Below are 23990 nucleotides of genomic sequence, written 5' to 3' on the forward strand. Positions count from 1 at the left end.
GCCTCTTGTGACGAGCGCCATCTACGACAAAAAGTAACCATTAGGTATTTTATATTTTTTTTCATTTCTTTTCATTTTACTCGAGATATGTTTGTATGGTTATTTTTCAACTTGTTCTGAGAGCAACGAACACCCTGAGCAACAACCACCTGTAGCAACAACATACGACATACCATGAATACAGTATCTATCTGATGCGGCGATCTATGTGTTCACTCACATATTGCGATTACAGTTTTAAGTCACTACGGATAACTTCTCTCGCCATTTAAAAAACAAATTACTGCCCCCAAAAATAGGGTTGGTCGGGTTATCGGAAAAACACATTGTTTCTGTTTACTGGTAACTGTCTTTCAGTATTTTCTAGTGGGTATTAAACGAGTCGTTAGTATATAACCTTATAACTTTGCTGTAAGTACTTGCCTACGGCCATACTACGTAGAAAACACCGGTTCTCGTCCGATCACCGAAGTTAAGCTGCGTCGGGCGTGGTTAGTACTTGGATGGGAGACCGCCTGGGAATACCACGTGCCGTAGGCGTTTCTATTTTATATTTGTTTTTCATTTCTTTTCATTTTACTCGAGATATGTTTGTATGATCATTTTTTTTTATCGTTACGAGTCTTACGACAATGACGTGAACTGCTCGGGGTTGTGCCTCTTGTGACGAGTGCCATCTACGACAAAAAGTAACCATTAGGTATTTTATATTTTTTTTCATTTCTTTTCATTTTACTCGAGATATGTTTGTATGGTTATTTTTCAACTTGTTCTGAGAGCAACGAACACCCTGAGCAACAACCACCTGTAGCAACAACATACGACATACCATGAATACAGTATCTATCTGATGCGGCGATCTGTGTTTTCACTCACATATTGCGATTACAGTTTTAAGTCACTACGGATAACTTCTCTCGCCATTTAAAAAACAAATTACTGCCCCCAAAAATAGGGTTGGTCGGGTTATCGGAAAAACACATTGTTTCTGTTTACTGGTAACTGTCTTTCAGTATTTTCTAGTGGGTATTAAACGAGTCGTTAGTATATAACCTTATAACTTTGCTGTAAGTACTTGCCTACGGCCATACTACGTAGAAAACACCGGTTCTCGTCCGATCACCTAAGTTAAGCTGCGTCGGGCGTGGTTAGTACTTGGATGGGAGACCGCCTGGGAATACCACGTGCCGTAGGCGTTTCTATTTTATATTTGTTTTTCATTTCTTTTCATTTTACTCGAGATATGTTTGTATGATCATTTTTTTTTATCGTTACGAGTCTTACGACAATGACGTGAACTGCTCGGGGTTGCGCCTCTTGTGACGAGCGCCATCTACGACAAAAAGTAACCATTAGGTATTTTATTTTTTTTTTCATTTCTTTTCATTTTACTCGAGATATGTTTGTATGATTATTTTTCAACTTGTTCTGAGAGCAACGAACACCCTGAGCAACAACCACCTGTAGCAACAACATACGACATACCATGAATACAGTATCTATCTGATGCGGCGATCTATGTGTTCACTCACATATTGCGATTACAGTTTAAAGTCACTACGGATAACTTCTCTCGCCATTTAAAAAACAAATTACTGCCCCCAAAAATAGGGTTGGTCGGGTTATCGGAAAAACACATTGTTTCTGTTTACTGGTAACTGTCTTTCAGTATTTTCTAGTGGGTATTAAACGAGTCGTTAGTATATAACCTTATAACTTTGCTGTAAGTACTTGCCTACGGCCATACTACGTAGAAAACACCGGTTCTCGTCCGATCACCGAAGTTAAGCTGCGTCGGGCGTGGTTAGTACTTGGATGGGAGACCGCCTGGGAATACCACGTGCCGTAGGCGTTTCTATTTTATATTTGTTTTTCATTTCTTTTCATTTTACTCGAGATATGTTTGTATGATCATTTTTTTTTTATCGTTACGAGTCTTACGACAATGACGTGAACTGCTCGGGGTTGCGCCTCTTGTGACGAGCGCCATCTACGACAAAAAGTAACCATTAGGTATTTTATATTTTTTTTCATTTCTTTTCATTTTACTCGAGATATGTTTGTATGGTTATTTTTCAACTTGTTCTGAGAGCAACGAACACCCTGAGCAACAACCACCTGTAGCAACAACATACGACATACCATGAATACAGTATCTATCTGATGCGGCGATCTATGTGTTCACTCACATATTGCGATTACAGTTTTAAGTAACTACGGATAACTTCTCTCGCCATTTAAAAAACAAATTACTGCCCCCAAAAATAGGGTTGGTCGGGTTATCGGAAAAACACATTGTTTCTGTTTACTGGTAACTGTCTTTCAGTATTTTCTAGTGGGTATTAAACGAGTCGTTAGTATATAACCTTATAACTTTGCTGTAAGTACTTGCCTACGGCCATACTACGTAGAAAACACCGGTTCTCGTCCGATCACCGAAGTTAAGCTGCGTCGGGCGTGGTTAGTACTTGGATGGGAGACCGCCTGGGAATACCACGTGCCGTAGGCGTTTCTATTTTATATTTGTTTTTCATTTCTTTTCATTTTACTCGAGATATGTTTGTATGATCATTTTTTTTTTATCGTTACGAGTCTTACGACAATGACGTGAACTGCTCGGGGTTGCGCCTCTTGTGACGAGCGCCATCTACGACAAAAAGTAACCATTAGGTATTTTATATTTTTTTTCATTTCTTTTCATTTTACTCGAGATATGTTTGTATGGTTATTTTTCAACTTGTTCTGAGAGCAACGAACACCCTGAGCAACAACCACCTGTAGCAACAACATACGACATACCATGAATACAGTATCTATCTGATGCGGCGATCTATGTGTTCACTCACATATTGCGATTACAGTTTTAAGTCAGTACGGATAACTTCTCTCGCCATTTAAAAAACAAATTACTGCCCCCAAAAATAGGGTTGGTCGGGTTATCGGAAAAACACATTGTTTCTGTTTACTGGTAACTGTCTTTCAGTATTTTCTAGTGGGTATTAAACGAGTCGTTAGTATATAACCTTATAACTTTGCTGTAAGTACTTGCCTACGGCCATACTACGTAGAAAACACCGGTTCTCGTCCGATCACCGAAGTTAAGCTGCGTCGGGCGTGGTTAGTACTTGGATGGGAGACCGCCTGGGAATACCACGTGCCGTAGGCGTTTCTATTTTATATTTGTTTTTCATTTCTTTTCATTTTACTCGAGATATGTTTGTATGATCATTTTTTTTTTATCGTTACGAGTCTTACGACAATGACGTGAACTGCTCGGGGTTGCGCCTCTTGTGACGAGCGCCATCTACGACAAAAAGTAACCATTAGGTATTTTATATTTTTTTTCATTTCTTTTCATTTTACTCGAGATATGTTTGTATGGTTATTTTTCAACTTGTTCTGAGAGCAACGAACACCCTGAGCAACAACCACCTGTAGCAACAACATACGACATACCATGAATACAGTATCTATCTGATGCGGCGATCTATGTGTTCACTCACATATTGCGATTACAGTTTTAAGTCAGTACGGATAACTTCTCTCGCCATTTAAAAAACAAATTACTGCCCCCAAAAATAGGGTTGGTCGGGTTATCGGAAAAACACATTGTTTCTGTTTACTGGTAACTGTCTTTCAGTATTTTCTAGTGGGTATTAAACGAGTCGTTAGTATATAACCTTATAACTTTGCTGTAAGTACTTGCCTACGGCCATACTACGTAGAAAACACCGGTTCTCGTCCGATCACCGAAGTTAAGCTGCGTCGGGCGTGGTTAGTACTTGGATGGGAGACCGCCTGGGAATACCACGTGCCGTAGGCGTTTCTATTTTATATTTGTTTTTCATTTCTTTTCATTTTACTCGAGATATGTTTGTATGATCATTTTTTTTTTATCGTTACGAGTCTTACGACAATGACGTGAACTGCTCGGGGTTGCGCCTCTTGTGACGAGCGCCATCTACGACAAAAAGTAACCATTAGGTATTTTATATTTTTTTTCATTTCTTTTCATTTTACTCGAGATATGTTTGTATGGTTATTTTTCAACTTGTTCTGAGAGCAACGAACACCCTGAGCAACAACCACCTGTAGCAACAACATACGACATACCATGAATACAGTATCTATCTGATGCGGCGATCTATGTGTTCACTCACATATTGCGAGTACAGTTTTAAGTCAGTACGGATAACTTCTCTCGCCATTTAAAAAACAAATTACTGCCCCCAAAAATAGGGTTGGTCGGGTTATCGGAAAAACACATTGTTTCTGTTTACTGGTAACTGTCTTTCAGTATTTTCTAGTGGGTATTAAACGAGTCGTTAGTATATAACCTTATAACTTTGCTGTAAGTACTTGCCTACGGCCATACTACGTAGAAAACACCGGTTCTCGTCCGATCACCGAAGTTAAGCTGCGTCGGGCGTGGTTAGTACTTGGATGGGAGACCGCCTGGGAATACCACGTGCCGTAGGCGTTTCTATTTTATATTTGTTTTTCATTTCTTTTCATTTTACTCGAGATATGTTTGTATGATCATTTTTTTTTTATCGTTACGAGTCTTACGACAATGACGTGAACTGCTCGGGGTTGCGCCTCTTGTGACGAGCGCCATCTACGACAAAAAGTAACCATTAGGTATTTTATATTTGTTTTCATTTCTTTTCATTTTACTCGAGATATGTTTGTATGGTTATTTTTCAACTTGTTCTGAGAGCAACGAACACCCTGAGCAACAACCACCTGTAGCAACAACATACGACATACCATGAATACAGTATCTATCTGATGCGGCGATCTATGTGTTCACTCACATATTGCGATTACAGTTTTAAGTCAGTACGGATAACTTCTCTCGCCATTTAAAAAACAAATTACTGCCCCCAAAAATAGGGTTGGTCGGGTTATCGGAAAAACACATTGTTTCTGTTTACTGGTAACTGTCTTTCAGTATTTTCTAGTGGGTATTAAACGAGTCGTTAGTATATAACCTTATAACTTTGCTGTAAGTACTTGCCTACGGCCATACTACGTAGAAAACACCGGTTCTCGTCCGATCACCGAAGTTAAGCTGCGTCGGGCGTGGTTAGTACTTGGATGGGAGACCGCCTGGGAATACCACGTGCCGTAGGCGTTTCTATTTTATATTTGTTTTTCATTTCTTTTCATTTTACTCGAGATATGTTTGTATGATCATTTTTTTTTATCGTTACGAGTCTTACGACAATGACGTGAACTGCTCGGGGTTGCGCCTCTTGTGACGAGCGCCATCTACGACAAAAAGTAACCATTAGGTTTTTTTTTTTTTTTCATTTCTTTTCATTTTACTCGAGATATGTTTGTATGGTTATTTTTCAACTTGTTCTGAGAGCAACGAACACCCTGAGCAACAACCACCTGTAGCAACAACATACGACATACCATGAATACAGTATCTATCTGATGCGGCGATCTATGTGTTCACTCACATATTGCGATTACAGTTTTAAGTCACTACGGATAACTTCTCTCGCCATTTAAAAAACAAATTACTGCCCCCAAAAATAGGGTTGGTCGGGTTATCGGAAAAACACATTGTTTCTGTTTACTGGTAACTGTCTTTCAGTATTTTCTAGTGGGTATTAAACGAGTCGTTAGTATATAACCTTATAACTTTGCTGTAAGTACTTGCCTACGGCCATACTACGTAGAAAACACCGGTTCTCGTCCGATCACCGAAGTTAAGCTGCGTCGGGCGTGGTTAGTACTTGGATGGGAGACCGCCTGGGAATACCACGTGCCGTAGGCGTTTCTATTTTATATTTGTTTTTCATTTCTTTTCATTTTACTCGAGATATGTTTGTATGATCATTTTTTTTTTTATCGTTACGAGTCTTACGACAATGACGTGAACTGCTCGGGGTTGCGCCTCTTGTGACGAGCGCCATCTACGACAAAAAGTAACCATTAGGTATTTTATATTTTTTTTCATTTCTTTTCATTTTACTCGAGATATGTTTGTATGGTTATTTTTCAACTTGTTCTGAGAGCAACGAACACCCTGAGCAACAACCACCTGTAGCAACAACATACGACATACCATGAATACAGTATCTATCTGATGCGGCGATCTATGTGTTCACTCACATATTGCGATTACAGTTTTAAGTCAGTACGGATAACTTCTCTCGCCATTTAAAAAACAAATTACTGCCCCCAAAAATAGGGTTGGTCGGGTTATCGGAAAAACACATTGTTTCTGTTTACTGGTAACTGTCTTTCAGTATTTTCTAGTGGGTATTAAACGAGTCGTTAGTATATAACCTTATAACTTTGCTGTAAGTACTTGCCTACGGCCATACTACGTAGAAAACACCGGTTCTCGTCCGATCACCGAAGTTAAGCTGCGTCGGGCGTGGTTAGTACTTGGATGGGAGACCGCCTGGGAATACCACGTGCCGTAGGCGTTTCTATTTTATATTTGTTTTTCATTTCTTTTCATTTTACTCGAGATATGTTTGTATGATCATTTTTTTTTTATCGTTACGAGTCTTACGACAATGACGTGAACTGCTCGGGGTTGCGCCTCTTGTGACGAGCGCCATCTACGACAAAAAGTAACCATTAGGTATTTTATATTTTTTTTCATTTCTTTTCATTTTACTCGAGATATGTTTGTATGGTTATTTTTCAACTTGTTCTGAGAGCAACGAACACCCTGAGCAACAACCACCTGTAGCAACAACATACGACATACCATGAATACAGTATCTATCTGATGCGGCGATCTATGTGTTCACTCACATATTGCGATTACAGTTTTAAGTCAGTACGGATAACTTCTCTCGCCATTTAAAAAACAAATTACTGCCCCCAAAAATAGGGTTGGTCGGGTTATCGGAAAAACACATTGTTTCTGTTTACTGGTAACTGTCTTTCAGTATTTTCTAGTGGGTATTAAACGAGTCCTTAGTATATAACCTTATAACTTTGCTGTAAGTACTTGCCTACGGCCATACTACGTAGAAAACACCGGTTCTCGTCCGATCACCGAAGTTAAGCTGCGTCGGGCGTGGTTAGTACTTGGATGGGAGACCGCCTGGGAATACCACGTGCCGTAGGCGTTTCTATTTTATATTTGTTTTTCATTTCTTTTCATTTTACTCGAGATATGTTTGTATGATCATTTTTTTTTTATCGTTACGAGTCTTACGACAATGACGTGAACTGCTCGGGGTTGCGCCTCTTGTGACGAGCGCCATCTACGACAAAAAGTAACCATTAGGTATTTTATATTTTTTTTCATTTCTTTTCATTTTACTCGAGATATGTTTGTATGGTTATTTTTCAACTTGTTCTGAGAGCAACGAACACCCTGAGCAACAACCACCTGTAGCAACAACATACGACATACCATGAATACAGTATCTATCTGATGCGGCGATCTATGTGTTCACTCACATATTGCGATTACAGTTTTAAGTCACTACGGATAACTTCTCTCGCCATTTAAAAAACAAATTACTGCCCCCAAAAATAGGGTTGGTCGGGTTATCGGAAAAACACATTGTTTCTGTTTACTGGTAACTGTCTTTCAGTATTTTCTAGTGGGTATTAAACGAGTCGTTAGTATATAACCTTATAACTTTGCTGTAAGTACTTGCCTACGGCCATACTACGTAGAAAACACCGGTTCTCGTCCGATCACCGAAGTTAAGCTGCGTCGGGCGTGGTTAGTACTTGGATGGGAGACCGCCTGGGAATACCACGTGCCGTAGGCGTTTCTATTTTATATTTGTTTTTCATTTCTTTTCATTTTACTCGAGATATGTTTGTATGATCATTTTTTTTTTATCGTTACGAGTCTTACGACAATGACGTGAACTGCTCGGGGTTGCGCCTCTTGTGACGAGCGCCATCTACGACAAAAAGTAACCATTAGGTATTTTATATTTTTTTTCATTTCTTTTCATTTTACTCGAGATATGTTTGTATGGTTATTTTTCAACTTGTTCTGAGAGCAACGAACACCCTGAGCAACAACCACCTGTAGCAACAACATACGACATACCATGAATACAGTATCTATCTGATGCGGCGATCTATGTGTTCACTCACATATTGCGATTACAGTTTTAAGTCACTACGGATAACTTCTCTCGCCATTTAAAAAACAAATTACTGCCCCCAAAAATAGGGTTGGTCGGGTTATCGGAAAAACACATTGTTTCTGTTTACTGGTAACTGTCTTTCAGTATTTTCTAGTGGGTATTAAACGAGTCGTTAGTATATAACCTTATAACTTTGCTGTAAGTACTTGCCTACGGCCATACTACGTAGAAAACACCGGTTCTCGTCCGATCACCGAAGTTAAGCTGCGTCGGGCGTGGTTAGTACTTGGATGGGAGACCGCCTGGGAATACCACGTGCCGTAGGCGTTTCTATTTTATATTTGTTTTTCATTTCTTTTCATTTTACTCGAGATATGTTTGTATGATCATTTTTTTTTTATCGTTACGAGTCTTACGACAATGACGTGAACTGCTCGGGGTTGCGCCTCTTGTGACGAGCGCCATCTACGACAAAAAGTAACCATTAGGTATTTTATATTTTTTTTCATTTCTTTTCATTTTACTCGAGATATGTTTGTATGGTTATTTTTCAACTTGTTCTGAGAGCAACGAACACCCTGAGCAACAACCACCTGTAGCAACAACATACGACATACCATGAATACAGTATCTATCTGATGCGGCGATCTATGTGTTCACTCACATATTGCGATTACAGTTTTAAGTCAGTACGGATAACTTCTCTCGCCATTTAAAAAACAAATTACTGCCCCCAAAAATAGGGTTGGTCGGGTTATCGGAAAAACACATTGTTTCTGTTTACTGGTAACTGTCTTTCAGTATTTTCTAGTGGGTATTAAACGAGTCGTTAGTATATAACCTTATAACTTTGCTGTAAGTACTTGCCTACGGCCATACTACGTAGAAAACACCGGTTCTCGTCCGATCACCGAAGTTAAGCTGCGTCGGGCGTGGTTAGTACTTGGATGGGAGACCGCCTGGGAATACCACGTGCCGTAGGCGTTTCTATTTTATATTTGTTTTTCATTTCTTTTCATTTTACTCGAGATATGTTTGTATGATCATTTTTTTTTTATCGTTACGAGTCTTACGACAATGACGTGAACTGCTCGGGGTTGTGCCTCTTGTGACGAGCGCCATCTACGACAAAAAGTAACCATTAGGTATTTTATATTTGTTTTCATTTCTTTTCATTTTACTCGAGATATGTTTGTATGGTTATTTTTCAACTTGTTCTGAGAGCAACGAACACCCTGAGCAACAACCACCTGTAGCAACAACATACGACATACCATGAATACAGTATCTATCTGATGCGGCGATCTATGTGTTCACTCACATATTGCGATTACAGTTTTAAGTCACTACGGATAACTTCTCTCGCCATTTAAAAAACAAATTACTGCCCCCAAAAATAGGGTTGGTCGGGTTATCGGAAAAACACATTGTTTCTGTTTACTGGTAACTGTCTTTCAGTATTTTCTAGTGGGTATTAAACGAGTCGTTAGTATATAACCTTATAACTTTGCTGTAAGTACTTGCCTACGGCCATACTACGTAGAAAACACCGGTTCTCGTCCGATCACCTAAGTTAAGCTGCGTCGGGCGTGGTTAGTACTTGGATGGGAGACCGCCTGGGAATACCACGTGCCGTAGGCGTTTCTATTTTATATTTGTTTTTCATTTCTTTTCATTTTACTCGAGATATGTTTGTATGATCATTTTTTTTTATCGTTACGAGTCTTACGACAATGACGTGAACTGCTCGGGGTTGCGCCTCTTGTGACGAGCGCCATCTACGACAAAAAGTAACCATTAGGTATTTTATATTTTTTTTCATTTCTTTTCATTTTACTCGAGATATGTTTGTATGATTATTTTTCAACTTGTTCTGAGAGCAACGAACACCCTGAGCAACAACCACCTGTAGCAACAACATACGACATACCATGAATACAGTATCTATCTGATGCGGCGATCTATGTGTTCACTCACATATTGCGATTACAGTTTTAAGTCAGTACGGATAACTTCTCTCGCCATTTAAAAAACAAATTACTGCCCCCAAAAATAGGGTTGGTCGGGTTATCGGAAAAACACATTGTTTCTGTTTACTGGTAACTGTCTTTCAGTATTTTCTAGTGGGTATTAAACGAGTCGTTAGTATATAACCTTATAACTTTGCTGTAAGTACTTGCCTACGGCCATACTACGTAGAAAACACCGGTTCTCGTCCGATCACCGAAGTTAAGCTGCGTCGGGCGTGGTTAGTACTTGGATGGGAGACCGCCTGGGAATACCACGTGCCGTAGGCGTTTCTATTTTATATTTGTTTTTCATTTCTTTTCATTTTACTCGAGATATGTTTGTATGATCATTTTTTTTTTATCGTTACGAGTCTTACGACAATGACGTGAACTGCTCGGGGTTGCGCCTCTTGTGACGAGCGCCATCTACGACAAAAAGTAACCATTAGGTATTTTATATTTTTTTTCATTTCTTTTCATTTTACTCGAGATATGTTTGTATGGTTATTTTTCAACTTGTTCTGAGAGCAACGAACACCCTGAGCAACAACCACCTGTAGCAACAACATACGACATACCATGAATACAGTATCTATCTGATGCGGCGATCTATGTGTTCACTCACATATTGCGATTACAGTTTTAAGTCACTACGGATAACTTCTCTCGCCATTTAAAAAACAAATTACTGCCCCCAAAAATAGGGTTGGTCGGGTTATCGGAAAAACACATTGTTTCTGTTTACTGGTAACTGTCTTTCAGTATTTTCTAGTGGGTATTAAACGAGTCGTTAGTATATAACCTTATAACTTTGCTGTAAGTACTTGCCTACGGCCATACTACGTAGAAAACACCGGTTCTCGTCCGATCACCGAAGTTAAGCTGCGTCGGGCGTGGTTAGTACTTGGATGGGAGACCGCCTGGGAATACCACGTGCCGTAGGCGTTTCTATTTTATATTTGTTTTTCATTTCTTTTCATTTTACTCGAGATATGTTTGTATGATCATTTTTTTTTTATCGTTACGAGTCTTACGACAATGACGTGAACTGCTCGGGGTTGCGCCTCTTGTGACGAGCGCCATCTACGACAAAAAGTAACCATTAGGTATTTTATATTTTTTTTCATTTCTTTTCATTTTACTCGAGATATGTTTGTATGATTATTTTTCAACTTGTTCTGAGAGCAACGAACACCCTGAGCAACAACCACCTGTAGCAACAACATACGACATACCATGAATACAGTATCTATCTGATGCGGCGATCTATGTGTTCACTCACATATTGCGATTACAGTTTTAAGTCAGTACGGATAACTTCTCTCGCCATTTAAAAAACAAATTACTGCCCCCAAAAATAGGGTTGGTCGGGTTATCGGAAAAACACATTGTTTCTGTTTACTGGTAACTGTCTTTCAGTATTTTCTAGTGGGTATTAAACGAGTCGTTAGTATATAACCTTATAACTTTGCTGTAAGTACTTGCCTACGGCCATACTACGTAGAAAACACCGGTTCTCGTCCGATCACCGAAGTTAAGCTGCGTCGGGCGTGGTTAGTACTTGGATGGGAGACCGCCTGGGAATACCACGTGCCGTAGGCGTTTCTATTTTATATTTGTTTTTCATTTCTTTTCATTTTACTCGAGATATGTTTGTATGATCATTTTTTTTTTATCGTTACGAGTCTTACGACAATGACGTGAACTGCTCGGGGTTGCGCCTCTTGTGACGAGCGCCATCTACGACAAAAAGTAACCATTAGGTATTTTATATTTTTTTTCATTTCTTTTCATTTTACTCGAGATATGTTTGTATGGTTATTTTTCAACTTGTTCTGAGAGCAACGAACACCCTGAGCAACAACCACCTGTAGCAACAACATACGACATACCATGAATACAGTATCTATCTGATGCGGCGATCTATGTGTTCACTCACATATTGCGATTACAGTTTTAAGTCACTACGGATAATTACTTCTCTCGCCATTTAAAAAACAAATTACTGCCCCCAAAAATAGGGTTGGTCGGGTTATCGGAAAAACACATTGTTTCTGTTTACTGGTAACTGTCTTTCAGTATTTTCTAGTGGGTATTAAACGAGTCGTTAGTATATAACCTTATAACTTTGCTGTAAGTACTTGCCTACGGCCATACTACGTAGAAAACACCGGTTCTCGTCCGATCACCGAAGTTAAGCTGCGTCGGGCGTAGTTAGTACTTGGATGGGAGACCGCCTGGGAATACCACGTGCCGTAGGCGTTTCTATTTTATATTTGTTTTTCATTTCTTTTCATTTTACTCGAGATATGTTTGTATGATCATTTTTTTTTTATCGTTACGAGTCTTACGACAATGACGTGAACTGCTCGGGGTTGCGCCTCTTGTGACGAGCGCCATCTACGACAAAAAGTAACCATTAGGTATTTTATATTTTTTTTCATTTCTTTTCATTTTACTCGAGATATGTTTGTATGGTTATTTTTCAACTTGTTCTGAGAGCAACGAACACCCTGAGCAACAACCACCTGTAGCAACAACATACGACATACCATGAATACAGTATCTATCTGATGCGGCGATCTATGTGTTCACTCACATATTGCGATTACAGTTTTAAGTCAGTACGGATAATTACTTCTCTCGCCATTTAAAAAACAAATTACTGCCCCCAAAAATAGGGTTGGTCGGGTTATCGGAAAAACACATTGTTTCTGTTTACTGGTAACTGTCTTTCAGTATTTTCTAGTGGGTATTAAACGAGTCGTTAGTATATAACCTTATAACTTTGCTGTAAGTACTTGCCTACGGCCATACTACGTAGAAAACACCGGTTCTCGTCCGATCACCGAAGTTAAGCTGCGTCGGGCGTGGTTAGTACTTGGATGGGAGACCGCCTGGGAATACCACGTGCCGTAGGCGTTTCTATTTTATATTTGTTTTTCATTTCTTTTCATTTTACTCGAGATATGTTTGTATGATCATTTTTTTTTTATCGTTACGAGTCTTACGACAATGACGTGAACTGCTCGGGGTTGCGCCTCTTGTGACGAGCGCCATCTACGACAAAAAGTAACCATTAGGTATTTTATATTTTTTTTCATTTCTTTTCATTTTACTCGAGATATGTTTGTATGATTATTTCTCAACTTGTTCTGAGAGCAACGAACACCCTGAGCAACAACCACCTGTAGCAACAACATACGACATACCATGAATACAGTATCTATCTGATGCGGCGATCTATGTGTTCACTCACATATTGCGATTACAGTTTTAAGTCAGTACGGATAACTTCTCTCGCCATTTAAAAAACAAATTACTGCCCCCAAAAATAGGGTTGGTCGGGTTATCGGAAAAAACACATTGTTTCTGTTTACTGGTAACTGTCTTTCAGTATTTTCTAGTGGGTATTAAACGAGTCGTTAGTATATAACCTTATAACTTTGCTGTAAGTACTTGCCTACGGCCATACTACGTAGAAAACACCGGTTCTCGTCCGATCACCGAAGTTAAGCTGCGTCGGGCGTGGTTTGTACTTGGATGGGAGACCGCCTGGGAATACCACGTGCCGTAGGCGTTTCTATTTTATATTTGTTTTTCATTTCTTTTCATTTTACTCGAGATATGTTTGTATGATCATTTTTTTTTTATCGTTACGAGTCTTACGACAATGACGTGAACTGCTCGGGGTTGCGCCTCTTGTGACGAGCGCCATCTACGACAAAAAGTAACCATTAGGTATTTTATATTTTTTTTCATTTCTTTTCATTTTACTCGAGATATGTTTGTATGGTTATTTTTCAACTTGTTCTGAGAGCAACGAACACCCTGAGCAACAACCACCTGTAGCAACAACATACGACATACCATGAATACAGTATCTATCTGATGCGGCGATCTATGTGTTCACTCACATATTGCGATTACAGTTTTAAGTCAGTACGGATAACTTCTCTCGCCATTTAAAAAACAAATTACTGCCCCCAAAAATAGGGTTGGTCGGGTTATCGGAAAAAACACATTGTTTCTGTTTACTGGTAACTGTCTTTCAGTATTTTCTAGTGGGTATTAAACGAGTCGTTAGTATATAACCTTATAACTTTGCTGTAAGTACTTGCCTACGGCCATACTACGTAGAAAACACCGGTTCTCGTCCGATCACCGAAGTTAAGCTGCGTCGGGCGTGGTTTGTACTTGGATGGGAGACCGCCTGGGAATACCACGTGCCGTAGGCGTTTCTATTTTATATTTGTTTTTCATTTCTTTTCATTTTACTCGAGATATGTTTGTATGATCATTTTTTTTTTATCGTTACGAGTCTTACGACAATGACGTGAACTGCTCGGGGTTGCGCCTCTTGTGACGAGCGCCATCTACGACAAAAAGTAACCATTAGGTATTTTATATTTTTTTTCATTTCTTTTCATTTTACTCGAGATATGTTTGTATGGTTATTTTTCAACTTGTTCTGAGAGCAACGAACACCCTGAGCAACAACCACCTGTAGCAACAACATACGACATACCATGAATACAGTATCTATCTGATGCGGCGATCTATGTGTTCACTCACATATTGCGATTACAGTTTTAAGTCAGTACGGATAACTTCTCTCGCCATTTAAAAAACAAATTACTGCCCCCAAAAATAGGGTTGGTCGGGTTATCGGAAAAACACATTGTTTCTGTTTACTGGTAACTGTCTTTCAGTATTTTCTAGTGGGTATTAAACGAGTCGTTAGTATATAACCTTATAACTTTGCTGCAAGTACTTGCCTACGGCCATACTACGTAGAAAACACCGGTTCTCGTCCGATCACCGAAGTTAAGCTGCGTCGGGCGTGGTTAGTACTTGGATGGGAGACCGCCTGGGAATACCACGTGCCGTAGGCGTTTCTATTATTATTTTTTTTTCATTTCTTTTCATTTTACTCGAGATATGTTTGTATGATCATTTTTTTTATCGTTACGAGTCTTACGACAATGACGTGAACTGCTCGGGGTGGCGCATCTTGTGACGAGCGCCATCTACGACAAAAAGTAACATTAGGTATTTTATATTTTTTTTCATTTCTTTTCATTTTACTCGAGATATATTTGTATGATTATTTTTCAACTTGTTCTGAGAGCAACGAACACCCTCAGCAACAACCACTTGTAGCAACAACATACGACATACCATGAATACAGTATCTATCTGATACGGCGATCTATGTGTTCACTCATATATTACGATTACAGTTTTAAGTCAGTACGAATAACTTCTCTCGCCATTTAAAAAAAAAATTACTGCCACCAAAAATAGGGTTGGTCGGGTTATCGGAAAAAACGCATTGTTTCTGTTTACTGGTAACTGGTATTAAACGAGTCGTTAGTATATAACCTTATAACTTTGCTGTAAGTACTTGCCTACGGCCATACTACGTAGAAAACACCGGTTCTCGTCCGATCACCGAAGTTAAGCTGCGTCGGGCGTGGTTAGTACTTGGATGGGAGACCGCCTGGGAATACCACGTGCCGTAGGCGTTTCTATTATATTTTTTTTTTCATTTCTTTTCATTTTACTCGAGATATGTTTGTATGATTATTTTTTTTATCGTTACGAGTCTTACGACAATGACGTGAACTGCTCGGGGTTGCGCCTCTTGTGACGAGCGCCATCTACGACAAAAAGTAACATTAGGTATTTTATTTTATTTTTTCATTTCTTTTCATTTTACTCGAGATATATTTGTATGATTATTTTTCAACTTGTTCTGAGAGCAACGAACACCCTGAGCAACAACCACCTGTAGCAACAACATACGACATACCATGAATACAGTATCTATCTGATACGGCGATCTATGTGTTCACTCACATATTACGATTACAGTTTTAAGTCAGTACGAATAACTTCTCTCGCCATTTAAAAAAAAAATTACTGCCCCCTAAAATAGGGTTGGTCGGGTTATCGGAAAAAACGCATTGTTTCTGTTCTCGTCCGATCACCGAAGTTAAGCTGCGTCGGGCGTGGTTAGTACTTGGATGGGAGACCGCCTGGGAATACCACGTGCCGTAGGCGTTTCTATTATATTTTTTTTTCATTTCTTTTCATTTTACTCGAGATATGTTTGTATGATCATTTTTTTTTATCGTTACGAGTCTTACGACAATGACGTGAACTGCTCGGGGTTGCGCATCTTGTGACGACCGCCATCTACGACAAAAAGTAACATTAGGTATTTTATTTTTTTTTTCATTTCTTTTCATTTTACTCGAGATATATTTGTATGATTATTTTTCAACTTGTTCTGAGAGCAACGAACACCCTGAGCAACAACCACCTGTAGCAACAACATACGACATACCATGAAAACAGTATCTATCTGATACGGCGATCTATGTGTTCACTCACATATTACGATTACAGTTTTAAGTCAGTACGAATAACTTCTCTCGCCATTTAAAAAAAAAATTACTGCCCCCTAAAATAGGGTTGGTCGGGTTATCGGAAAAAACGCATTGTTTCTGTTTACTGGTAACTGGTATTAAACGAGTCGTTAGTATATAACTTTATAACTTTGCTGTAAGTACTTGCCTACGGCCATACTACGTAGAAAACACCGGTTCTCGTCCGATCACCGAAGTTAAGCTGCGTCGGGCGTGGTTAGTACTTGGATGGGAGACCGCCTGGGAATACCACGTGCCGTAGGCGTTTCTATTATTTTTTTTTTTTCATTTCTTTTCATTTTACTCGAGATATGTTTGTATGATTATTTTTTTTATCGTTACGAGTCTTACGACAATGACGTGAACTGCTCGGGGTTGCGCCTCTTGTGACGAGCGCCATCTACGACAAAAAGTAACATTAGGTATTTTATTTTATTTTTTCATTTCTTTTCATTTTACTCGAGATATGTTTGTATGATTATTTTTCAACTTGTTCTGAGAGCAACGAACACCCTGAGCAACAACCACCTGTAGCAACAACATACGACATACCGTGAATACAGTATCTATCTGATACGGCGATCTATGTGTTCACTCACATATTACGATTACAGTTTTAAGTCAGTACGAATAACTTCTCTCGCCATTTAAAAAAAAAATTACTGCCCCCAAAAATAGGGTTGGTCGGGTTATCGGAAAAAACGCATTGTTTCTGTTTACTGGTAACTGGTATTAAACGAGTCGTTAGTGTATAACCTTATAACTTTGCTGTAAGTACTTGCCTACGGCCATACTACGTAGAAAACACCGGTTCTCGTCCGATCACCGAAGTTAAGCTGCGTCGGGCGTGGTTAGTACTTGGATGGGAGACCGCCTGGGAATACCACGTGCCGTAGGCGTTTCTATTATATTTTTTTTTTTTCATTTCTTTTCATTTTACTCGAGATATGTTTGTATGATCATTTTTTTTATCGTTACGAGTCTTACGACAATGACGTGAACTGCTCGGGGTTGCGCATCTTGTGACGAGCGCCATCTACGACACAAAGTAACATTAGGTATTTTATATTTTTTTTCATTTCTTTTCATTTTACTCGAGATATATTTGTATGATTATTTTTCAACTTGTTCTGAGAGCAACGAACACCCTGAGCAACAACCACCTGTAGCAACAACATACGACATACCATGAAAACAGTATCTATCTGATACGGCGATCTATGTGTTCACTCACATATTACGATTACAGTTTTAAGTCAGTACGAATAACTTCTCTCGCCATTTAAAAAAAAAATTACTGCCCCCAAAAATAGGGTTGGTCGGGTTATCGGAAAAAACGCATTGTTTCTGTTTACTGGTAACTGGTATTAAACGAGTCGTTAGTATATAACCTTATAACTTTGCTGTAAGTACTTGCCTACGGCCATACTACGTAGAAAACACCGGTTCTCGTCCGATCACCGAAGTTAAGCTGCGTCGGGCGTGGTTAGTACTTGGATGGGAGACCGCCTGGGAATACCACGTGCCGTAGGCGTTTCTATTATATTTTTTTTTCATTTCTTTTCATTTTACTCGAGATATGTTTGTATGATTATTTTTTTTATCGTTACGAGTCTTACGACAATGACGTGAACTGCTCGGGGTTGCACCTCTTGTGACGAGCGCCATCTACGACAAAAAGTAACATTAGGTATTTTATTTTATTTTTTCATTTCTTTTCATTTTACTCGAGATATGTTTGTATGATTATTTTTCAACTTGTTCTGAGAGCAACGAACACCCTGAGCAACAACCACCTGTAGCAACAACATACGACATACCGTGAATACAGTATCTATCTGATACGGCGATCTATGTGTTCACTCACATATTACGATTACAGTTTTAAGTCAGTACGAATAACTTCTCTCGCCATTTAAAAAAAAAATTACTGCCCCCAAAAATAGGGTTGATCGGGTTATCGGAAAAAACGCATTGTTTCTGTTTACTGGTAACTGGTATTAAACGAGTCGTTAGTGTATAACCTTATAACTTTGCTGTAAGTACTTGCCTACGGCCATACTACGTAGAAAACACCGGTTCTCGTCCGATCACCGAAGTTAAGCTGCGTCGGGCGTGGTTAGTACTTGGATGGGAGACCGCCTGGGAATACCACGTGCCGTAGGCGTTTCTATTATATTTTTTTTTTCATTTCTTTTCATTTTACTCGAGATATGTTTGTATGATCATTTTTTTATCGTTACGAGTCTTACGACAATGACGTGAACTGCTCGGGGTTGCGCATCTTGTGACGAGCGCCATCTACGACAAAAAGTAACATTAGGTATTTTATATTTTTTTCATTTCTTTTCATTTTACTCGAGATATATTTGTATGATTATTTTTCAACTTGTTCTGAGAGCAACGAACACCCTGAGCAACAACCACCTGTAGCAACAACATACGACATACCATGAAAACAGTATCTATCTGATACGGCGATCTATGTGTTCACTCACATATTACGATTACAGTTTTAAGTCAGTACGAATAACTTCTCTCGCCATTTAAAAAAAAAATTACTGCCCCCAAAAATAGGGTTGGTCGGGTTATCGGAAAAAACGCATTGTTTCTGTTTACTGGTAACTGGTATTAAACGAGTCGTTAGTATATAACCTTATAACTTTGCTGTAAGTACTTGCCTACGGCCATTCTACGTAGAAAACACCGGTTCTCGTCCGATCACCGAAGTTAAGCTGCGTCGGGCGTGGTTAGTACTTGGATGGGAGACCGCCTGGGAATACCACGTGCCGTAGGCGTTTCTATTATATTTTTTTTTTCATTTCTTTTCATTTTACTCGAGATATGTTTGTATGATTATTTTTTTTATCGTTACGAGTCTTACGACAATGACGTGAACTGCTCGGGGTTGCGCCTCTTGTGACGAGCGCCATCTACGACAAAAAGTAACATTAGGTATTTTATTTTATTTTTTCATTTCTTTTCATTTTACTCGAGATATGTTTGTATGATTATTTTTCAACTTGTTCTGAGAGCAACGAACACCCTGAGCAACAACCACCTGTAGCAACAACATACGACATACCGTGAATACAGTATCTATCTGATACGGCGATCTATGTGTTCACTCACATATTACGATTACAGTTTTAAGTCAGTACGAATAACTTCTCTCGCCATTTAAAAAAAAAATTACTGCCCCCAAAAATAGGGTTGGTCGGGTTATCGGAAAAAACACATTGTTTCTGTTTACTGGTAACTGGTATTAAACGAGTCGTTAGTATATAACCTTATAACTTTGCTGTAAGTACTTGCCTACGGCCATACTACGTAGAAAACACCGGTTCTCGTCCGATCACCGAAGTTAAGCTGCGTCGGGCGTGGTTAGTACTTGGATGGGAGACCGCCTGGGAATACCACGTGCCGTAGGCGTTTCTATTATATTTTTTTTTTCATTTCTTTTCATTTTACTCGAGATATGTTTGTATGATTATTTTTTTTATCGTTACGAGTCTTACGACAATGACGTGAACTGCTCGGGGTTGCGCCTCTTGTGACGAGCGCCATCTACGACAAAAAGTAACATTAGGTATTTCATTTTATTTTTTCTTTTCTTTTCATTTTACTCGAGATATGTTTGTATGATTATTTTTCAACTTGTTCTGAGAGCAACGAACACCCTGAGCAACAACCACCTGTAGCAACAACATACGACATACCATGAATACAGTATCTATCTGATACGGCGATCTATGTGTTCACTCACATATTACGATTACAGTTTTAAGTCAGTACGAATAACTTCTCTCGCCATTTAAAAAAAAAATTACTGCCCCCAAAAATAGGGTTGGTCGGGTTATCGGAAAAAACACATTGTTTCTGTTTACTGGTAACTGTCTTTCAGTATTTTCTAGTGGGTATTAAACGAGTCGTTAGTATATAACCTTATAACTTTGCTGTAAGTACTTGCCTACGGCCATACTACGTAGAAAACACCGGTTCTCGTCCGATCACCGAAGTTAAGCTGCGTCGGGCGTGGTTAGTACTTGGATGGGAGACCGCCTGGGAATACCACGTGCCGTAGGCGTTTCTATTATATTTTTTTTTTCATTTCTTTTCATTTTACTCGAGATATGTTTGTATGATTATTTTTTTTATCGTTACGAGTCTTACGACAATGACGTGAACTGCTCGGGGTTGCGCCTCTTGTGACGAGCGCCATCTACGACAAAAAGTAACATTAGGTATTTTATTTTATTTTTTCTTTTCTTTTCATTTTACTCGAGATATGTTTGTATGATTATTTTTCAACTTGTTCTGAGAGCAACGAACACCCTGAGCAACAACCACCTGTAGCAACAACATACGACATACCATGAATACAGTATCTATCTGATACGGCGATCTATGTGTTCACTCACATATTACGATTACAGTTTTAAGTCAGTACGAATAACTTCTCTCGCCATTTAAAAAAAAAATTACTGCCCCCAAAAATAGGGTTGGTCGGGTTATCGGAAAAAACGCATTGTTTCTGTTTACTGTAACTGGTATTAAACGAGTCGTTAGTGTATAACCTTATAACTTTGCTGTAAGTACTTGCCTACGGCCATACTACGTAGAAAACACCGGTTCTCGTCCGATACAGACGTGTCTAACGAGAGCTCTCCAAAACTTATTGACATCTGTCAAGATTCAGCTGCAGCTTCGTTTAAACTTGCCTAATTAATCGTTCTGATATTGGACGTGTCATTTGTCGTATTATTGGTGGTTAGTGTCGTCGAATTTCGCCGTCTTCGCTTGGTTTTGTTAGAAGTCTCCACCCGGCAGGGAGTGGCCATCATGGCGGCCATGCCAGGTCGTGTTTCTTCAGTCACTTCGTCAATGTCACATCCGGTTACCCGAAAGCGAACCGAACACAAGTCCAATACCACCTGTGTCACCGATGAAGGATTCTCGGCATTAGATGTCATTCGTGGTGTAAGAAATAAGATCGAAAATGGACTCATTGTCGCATGTATCAAGATTTCTGGGGTGTGGCAGGTGACACTTGATTCTGTCAATGACACTGAACTACTACTAAATGAAGGATTTGCAGTGAATGGCAATATCGCCGACATTCAAGGACTGGTAAGAAACTTTCTAACTGTGTCATTTTTGGGCGTTCCTGCCTATACTGAGGATGAAGACATCATCCGTAAATTACAAAGTTTCGGATGTACTATCAAAAGTCCTGTAATTCACAAATTCTTCAATGAAGAGCCAGAGGTAGAGACAGGAACTCGTTTTGTCAGAGTTGAACTGCCATCTAAAATAACATCCTTACCCTATGCTGTGAAGTTTGAGAATGATGGCCCATATGTTCGAGTCTTGCACTCTAACCAGCACAAAGTTTGTAACCATTGTTTGGAATCATCTCACCTGATTTACTCGTGTCCGAAGTACGAGTGTAAAAGGTGTCACCAAAAAGGTCATGTAGAACGCAATTGCAAGAACTTCAAGTGCTACAAATGTCAACAAATAGGACACAAAGCAATTGAGTGCACAGCTGTTATCTTCGACGATGGAGAAGTCGATGCTATTGTGGAGCAATATGTACGAGAAGAAGAACAAGATAGTAACTTGGAATTGAATAAAGAAGTTGAAAATGAAATGGAAACAGGGAATTTGAACGATGAAACTGAACACGAACTAGAACAACAAACTAATGAAAAACTTGAAAATATGGAACACGAAAATGCAGAAATGGAAGTTGAAACAGACAAGAGGAATTCTAATTCTTCGGTGATTGGAAATAAACAAAATAAACGCCAAGCAGAGGAGGACTCCCCAGAAGCGAAAAATACACCTACGAAAGTAGAAAGAAGAAAAAGACTGGCAATTAAACCAAATCTGGTGTCAAGAAAGAAAGAAACTGGTAAACAAAAAGAAACTTTTGATAGAAATTCATCACCCAAGTAGTAAACATGTTCATTTTCTCTCTCCTAATTTCAACCTTCTTTGTGCTTGCATCTGTTAACGTAAATGGTTTGTCGAATTTCAATAAGTTTGAACTTGTAGATCAATTCTGCAAGGATAATAAATATGATATTGTATGTCTTCAGGAAACGTTTTGGGATAATAGTATTGCTAATCACATTACAAATAAAATAGCAGCGGATTATCATGTATATATTACAACAATTGTCAGAATCCTACTAGAAGGAGGGGAGTGGCGATATTAGTTAAAAATAGGCCAGATATTCTTGTTTGCAATTCCCATCGTGATTTGAATGGTAGAATTATTACTTTAGAAATTGAAATCTCCAACGTCAAAATTAACCTCATAAATTTATATGCACCGTCACACCCGTATTTACGTACTCAATTTTGGCATAACATTTCAAACCTTGTAGCCGATGATCATCTAAACATTCTCATTGGTGATTTCAACACCAAATTGGATCCCCAACTGGATCAATTTTCAACTGCCTCTTCAGTTGATTCATCTCGTAAACACCTGACCCAATTAATGCAACAATATTCTTTTGTTGATGTTTGGCGTAGACAACATCAACATACCAGGCAAAGCACCTGGCGTCGCCAAACAAAAGATGTTCTACAGCAGAGTCGCATTGACTTCTGCCTTATGCATGTAGACAGTGTTCACTATTGTAAACGTTCCTTCATTGTACCTTTTCCCTTTAGTGACCACGATATTATTCAATATGACTTAGATTTTAGTAGCACTCCCCGGGGACCGGGCGTTTGGTCTTTCAACAAACAGTTACTTAAAGATGAAAGTTTTGTAAATCAAGTTTCAGAAATCATAACCAAGTCAAAAGAAAACATCACTTATCATGAGGACAAAATTGAATGGTGGGAATCTCTCAAAGGTCAAATCCGTACATTCTCGCAAAAATATTCCAAAAATCAAGCGAAACTTAGACGTCATCTCAAGAAAATACTCCAAAAGAAATTAAAATGGGAACTAACTAAAGCCAACAAATATGCAGATTATGATCTTACTAATGCTAAAATTCTTCAGGATGAACTAGATCAGCTCATAATATATGAAACTAAGGGGGCCCTAATTCGTGCGAAAGTTCAGTGGTACGAGGATGGTGAGAAGTCAACACGTTACTTTTTTAACTTAGAAAAAAGTAAACAGGAAAAGAAAACAATTAAACAGCTAATTAATGATGAAAATAAAATACTAATTACCCCCAAGGATACCTTAAATGAAGCGCACAAGTTTTACACTACCCTCTATTGTGATGAACCATGTGACCCTGAAACTCAAAATAAATTTATCAACTATCTGACCAATTTTGTAAATTATGATGATCGCATAGCTTTAGAATCTAAACTTACTTGTGAAGAGATTAGTTCTGCTCTCTTCAGCTGTGAGAATAATAGAAGCCCTGGCCTTGATGGCCTCCCTTATGAATTTTATACACATTTCTGGGACGATA

At 38.9% G+C, this 23990-nt stretch overlaps 31 non-coding genes across 31 annotated transcripts; all 31 read left to right on the top strand.

Annotated features, from left to right (window-relative positions):
- Nucleotides 1–421: 421 nt before the first annotated feature.
- On the top strand, nucleotides 422–540 carry LOC144441872 (5S ribosomal RNA). Its single transcript, XR_013481579.1, has one exon. It is a non-coding gene; the product is annotated as a 5S ribosomal RNA (ribosomal RNA).
- A 537-nt stretch (nucleotides 541–1077) lies between these two features.
- Nucleotides 1078–1196, top strand: LOC144441837 (5S ribosomal RNA). Its single transcript, XR_013481548.1, has one exon. It is a non-coding gene; the product is annotated as a 5S ribosomal RNA (ribosomal RNA).
- A 537-nt stretch (nucleotides 1197–1733) lies between these two features.
- On the top strand, nucleotides 1734–1852 carry LOC144441873 (5S ribosomal RNA). The gene has a single exon (XR_013481580.1). It is a non-coding gene; the product is annotated as a 5S ribosomal RNA (ribosomal RNA).
- Nucleotides 1853–2390: 538 nt separating this feature from the next.
- Nucleotides 2391–2509, top strand: LOC144441874 (5S ribosomal RNA). The gene has a single exon (XR_013481581.1). It is a non-coding gene; the product is annotated as a 5S ribosomal RNA (ribosomal RNA).
- A 538-nt stretch (nucleotides 2510–3047) lies between these two features.
- On the top strand, nucleotides 3048–3166 carry LOC144441875 (5S ribosomal RNA). Its single transcript, XR_013481582.1, has one exon. It is a non-coding gene; the product is annotated as a 5S ribosomal RNA (ribosomal RNA).
- Nucleotides 3167–3704: 538 nt separating this feature from the next.
- LOC144441876 (5S ribosomal RNA) lies at nucleotides 3705–3823 on the top strand. The gene has a single exon (XR_013481583.1). It is a non-coding gene; the product is annotated as a 5S ribosomal RNA (ribosomal RNA).
- Nucleotides 3824–4361: 538 nt separating this feature from the next.
- Nucleotides 4362–4480, top strand: LOC144441520 (5S ribosomal RNA). The gene has a single exon (XR_013481250.1). It is a non-coding gene; the product is annotated as a 5S ribosomal RNA (ribosomal RNA).
- A 538-nt stretch (nucleotides 4481–5018) lies between these two features.
- On the top strand, nucleotides 5019–5137 carry LOC144441521 (5S ribosomal RNA). The gene has a single exon (XR_013481251.1). It is a non-coding gene; the product is annotated as a 5S ribosomal RNA (ribosomal RNA).
- A 535-nt stretch (nucleotides 5138–5672) lies between these two features.
- LOC144441522 (5S ribosomal RNA) lies at nucleotides 5673–5791 on the top strand. Its single transcript, XR_013481252.1, has one exon. It is a non-coding gene; the product is annotated as a 5S ribosomal RNA (ribosomal RNA).
- Nucleotides 5792–6330: 539 nt separating this feature from the next.
- Nucleotides 6331–6449, top strand: LOC144441525 (5S ribosomal RNA). Its single transcript, XR_013481253.1, has one exon. It is a non-coding gene; the product is annotated as a 5S ribosomal RNA (ribosomal RNA).
- Nucleotides 6450–6987: 538 nt separating this feature from the next.
- LOC144441526 (5S ribosomal RNA) lies at nucleotides 6988–7106 on the top strand. The gene has a single exon (XR_013481254.1). It is a non-coding gene; the product is annotated as a 5S ribosomal RNA (ribosomal RNA).
- Nucleotides 7107–7644: 538 nt separating this feature from the next.
- On the top strand, nucleotides 7645–7763 carry LOC144441528 (5S ribosomal RNA). The gene has a single exon (XR_013481256.1). It is a non-coding gene; the product is annotated as a 5S ribosomal RNA (ribosomal RNA).
- Nucleotides 7764–8301: 538 nt separating this feature from the next.
- LOC144441529 (5S ribosomal RNA) lies at nucleotides 8302–8420 on the top strand. Its single transcript, XR_013481257.1, has one exon. It is a non-coding gene; the product is annotated as a 5S ribosomal RNA (ribosomal RNA).
- A 538-nt stretch (nucleotides 8421–8958) lies between these two features.
- Nucleotides 8959–9077, top strand: LOC144441530 (5S ribosomal RNA). The gene has a single exon (XR_013481258.1). It is a non-coding gene; the product is annotated as a 5S ribosomal RNA (ribosomal RNA).
- Nucleotides 9078–9615: 538 nt separating this feature from the next.
- LOC144441838 (5S ribosomal RNA) lies at nucleotides 9616–9734 on the top strand. Its single transcript, XR_013481549.1, has one exon. It is a non-coding gene; the product is annotated as a 5S ribosomal RNA (ribosomal RNA).
- A 537-nt stretch (nucleotides 9735–10271) lies between these two features.
- Nucleotides 10272–10390, top strand: LOC144441531 (5S ribosomal RNA). The gene has a single exon (XR_013481259.1). It is a non-coding gene; the product is annotated as a 5S ribosomal RNA (ribosomal RNA).
- Nucleotides 10391–10928: 538 nt separating this feature from the next.
- On the top strand, nucleotides 10929–11047 carry LOC144441532 (5S ribosomal RNA). The gene has a single exon (XR_013481260.1). It is a non-coding gene; the product is annotated as a 5S ribosomal RNA (ribosomal RNA).
- Nucleotides 11048–11585: 538 nt separating this feature from the next.
- Nucleotides 11586–11704, top strand: LOC144441533 (5S ribosomal RNA). The gene has a single exon (XR_013481261.1). It is a non-coding gene; the product is annotated as a 5S ribosomal RNA (ribosomal RNA).
- A 541-nt stretch (nucleotides 11705–12245) lies between these two features.
- LOC144441826 (5S ribosomal RNA) lies at nucleotides 12246–12364 on the top strand. The gene has a single exon (XR_013481538.1). It is a non-coding gene; the product is annotated as a 5S ribosomal RNA (ribosomal RNA).
- A 541-nt stretch (nucleotides 12365–12905) lies between these two features.
- On the top strand, nucleotides 12906–13024 carry LOC144441534 (5S ribosomal RNA). The gene has a single exon (XR_013481262.1). It is a non-coding gene; the product is annotated as a 5S ribosomal RNA (ribosomal RNA).
- A 539-nt stretch (nucleotides 13025–13563) lies between these two features.
- Nucleotides 13564–13682, top strand: LOC144441813 (5S ribosomal RNA). The gene has a single exon (XR_013481526.1). It is a non-coding gene; the product is annotated as a 5S ribosomal RNA (ribosomal RNA).
- A 539-nt stretch (nucleotides 13683–14221) lies between these two features.
- On the top strand, nucleotides 14222–14340 carry LOC144441814 (5S ribosomal RNA). The gene has a single exon (XR_013481527.1). It is a non-coding gene; the product is annotated as a 5S ribosomal RNA (ribosomal RNA).
- Nucleotides 14341–14878: 538 nt separating this feature from the next.
- LOC144441535 (5S ribosomal RNA) lies at nucleotides 14879–14997 on the top strand. The gene has a single exon (XR_013481263.1). It is a non-coding gene; the product is annotated as a 5S ribosomal RNA (ribosomal RNA).
- A 514-nt stretch (nucleotides 14998–15511) lies between these two features.
- Nucleotides 15512–15630, top strand: LOC144441536 (5S ribosomal RNA). The gene has a single exon (XR_013481264.1). It is a non-coding gene; the product is annotated as a 5S ribosomal RNA (ribosomal RNA).
- Nucleotides 15631–16682: 1052 nt separating this feature from the next.
- Nucleotides 16683–16801, top strand: LOC144441537 (5S ribosomal RNA). The gene has a single exon (XR_013481265.1). It is a non-coding gene; the product is annotated as a 5S ribosomal RNA (ribosomal RNA).
- A 515-nt stretch (nucleotides 16802–17316) lies between these two features.
- LOC144441539 (5S ribosomal RNA) lies at nucleotides 17317–17435 on the top strand. Its single transcript, XR_013481267.1, has one exon. It is a non-coding gene; the product is annotated as a 5S ribosomal RNA (ribosomal RNA).
- A 516-nt stretch (nucleotides 17436–17951) lies between these two features.
- LOC144441541 (5S ribosomal RNA) lies at nucleotides 17952–18070 on the top strand. Its single transcript, XR_013481268.1, has one exon. It is a non-coding gene; the product is annotated as a 5S ribosomal RNA (ribosomal RNA).
- A 514-nt stretch (nucleotides 18071–18584) lies between these two features.
- Nucleotides 18585–18703, top strand: LOC144441542 (5S ribosomal RNA). Its single transcript, XR_013481269.1, has one exon. It is a non-coding gene; the product is annotated as a 5S ribosomal RNA (ribosomal RNA).
- A 512-nt stretch (nucleotides 18704–19215) lies between these two features.
- On the top strand, nucleotides 19216–19334 carry LOC144441817 (5S ribosomal RNA). Its single transcript, XR_013481529.1, has one exon. It is a non-coding gene; the product is annotated as a 5S ribosomal RNA (ribosomal RNA).
- Nucleotides 19335–19849: 515 nt separating this feature from the next.
- LOC144441543 (5S ribosomal RNA) lies at nucleotides 19850–19968 on the top strand. Its single transcript, XR_013481270.1, has one exon. It is a non-coding gene; the product is annotated as a 5S ribosomal RNA (ribosomal RNA).
- A 536-nt stretch (nucleotides 19969–20504) lies between these two features.
- On the top strand, nucleotides 20505–20623 carry LOC144441544 (5S ribosomal RNA). The gene has a single exon (XR_013481271.1). It is a non-coding gene; the product is annotated as a 5S ribosomal RNA (ribosomal RNA).
- The last annotated feature ends 3367 nt before the right edge of the window (nucleotides 20624–23990 follow it).

This window comes from Glandiceps talaboti, chromosome 10, assembly GCF_964340395.1.
Source record: "Glandiceps talaboti chromosome 10, keGlaTala1.1, whole genome shotgun sequence".
Classification (NCBI taxonomy): domain Eukaryota; kingdom Metazoa; phylum Hemichordata; class Enteropneusta; family Spengelidae; genus Glandiceps; species Glandiceps talaboti.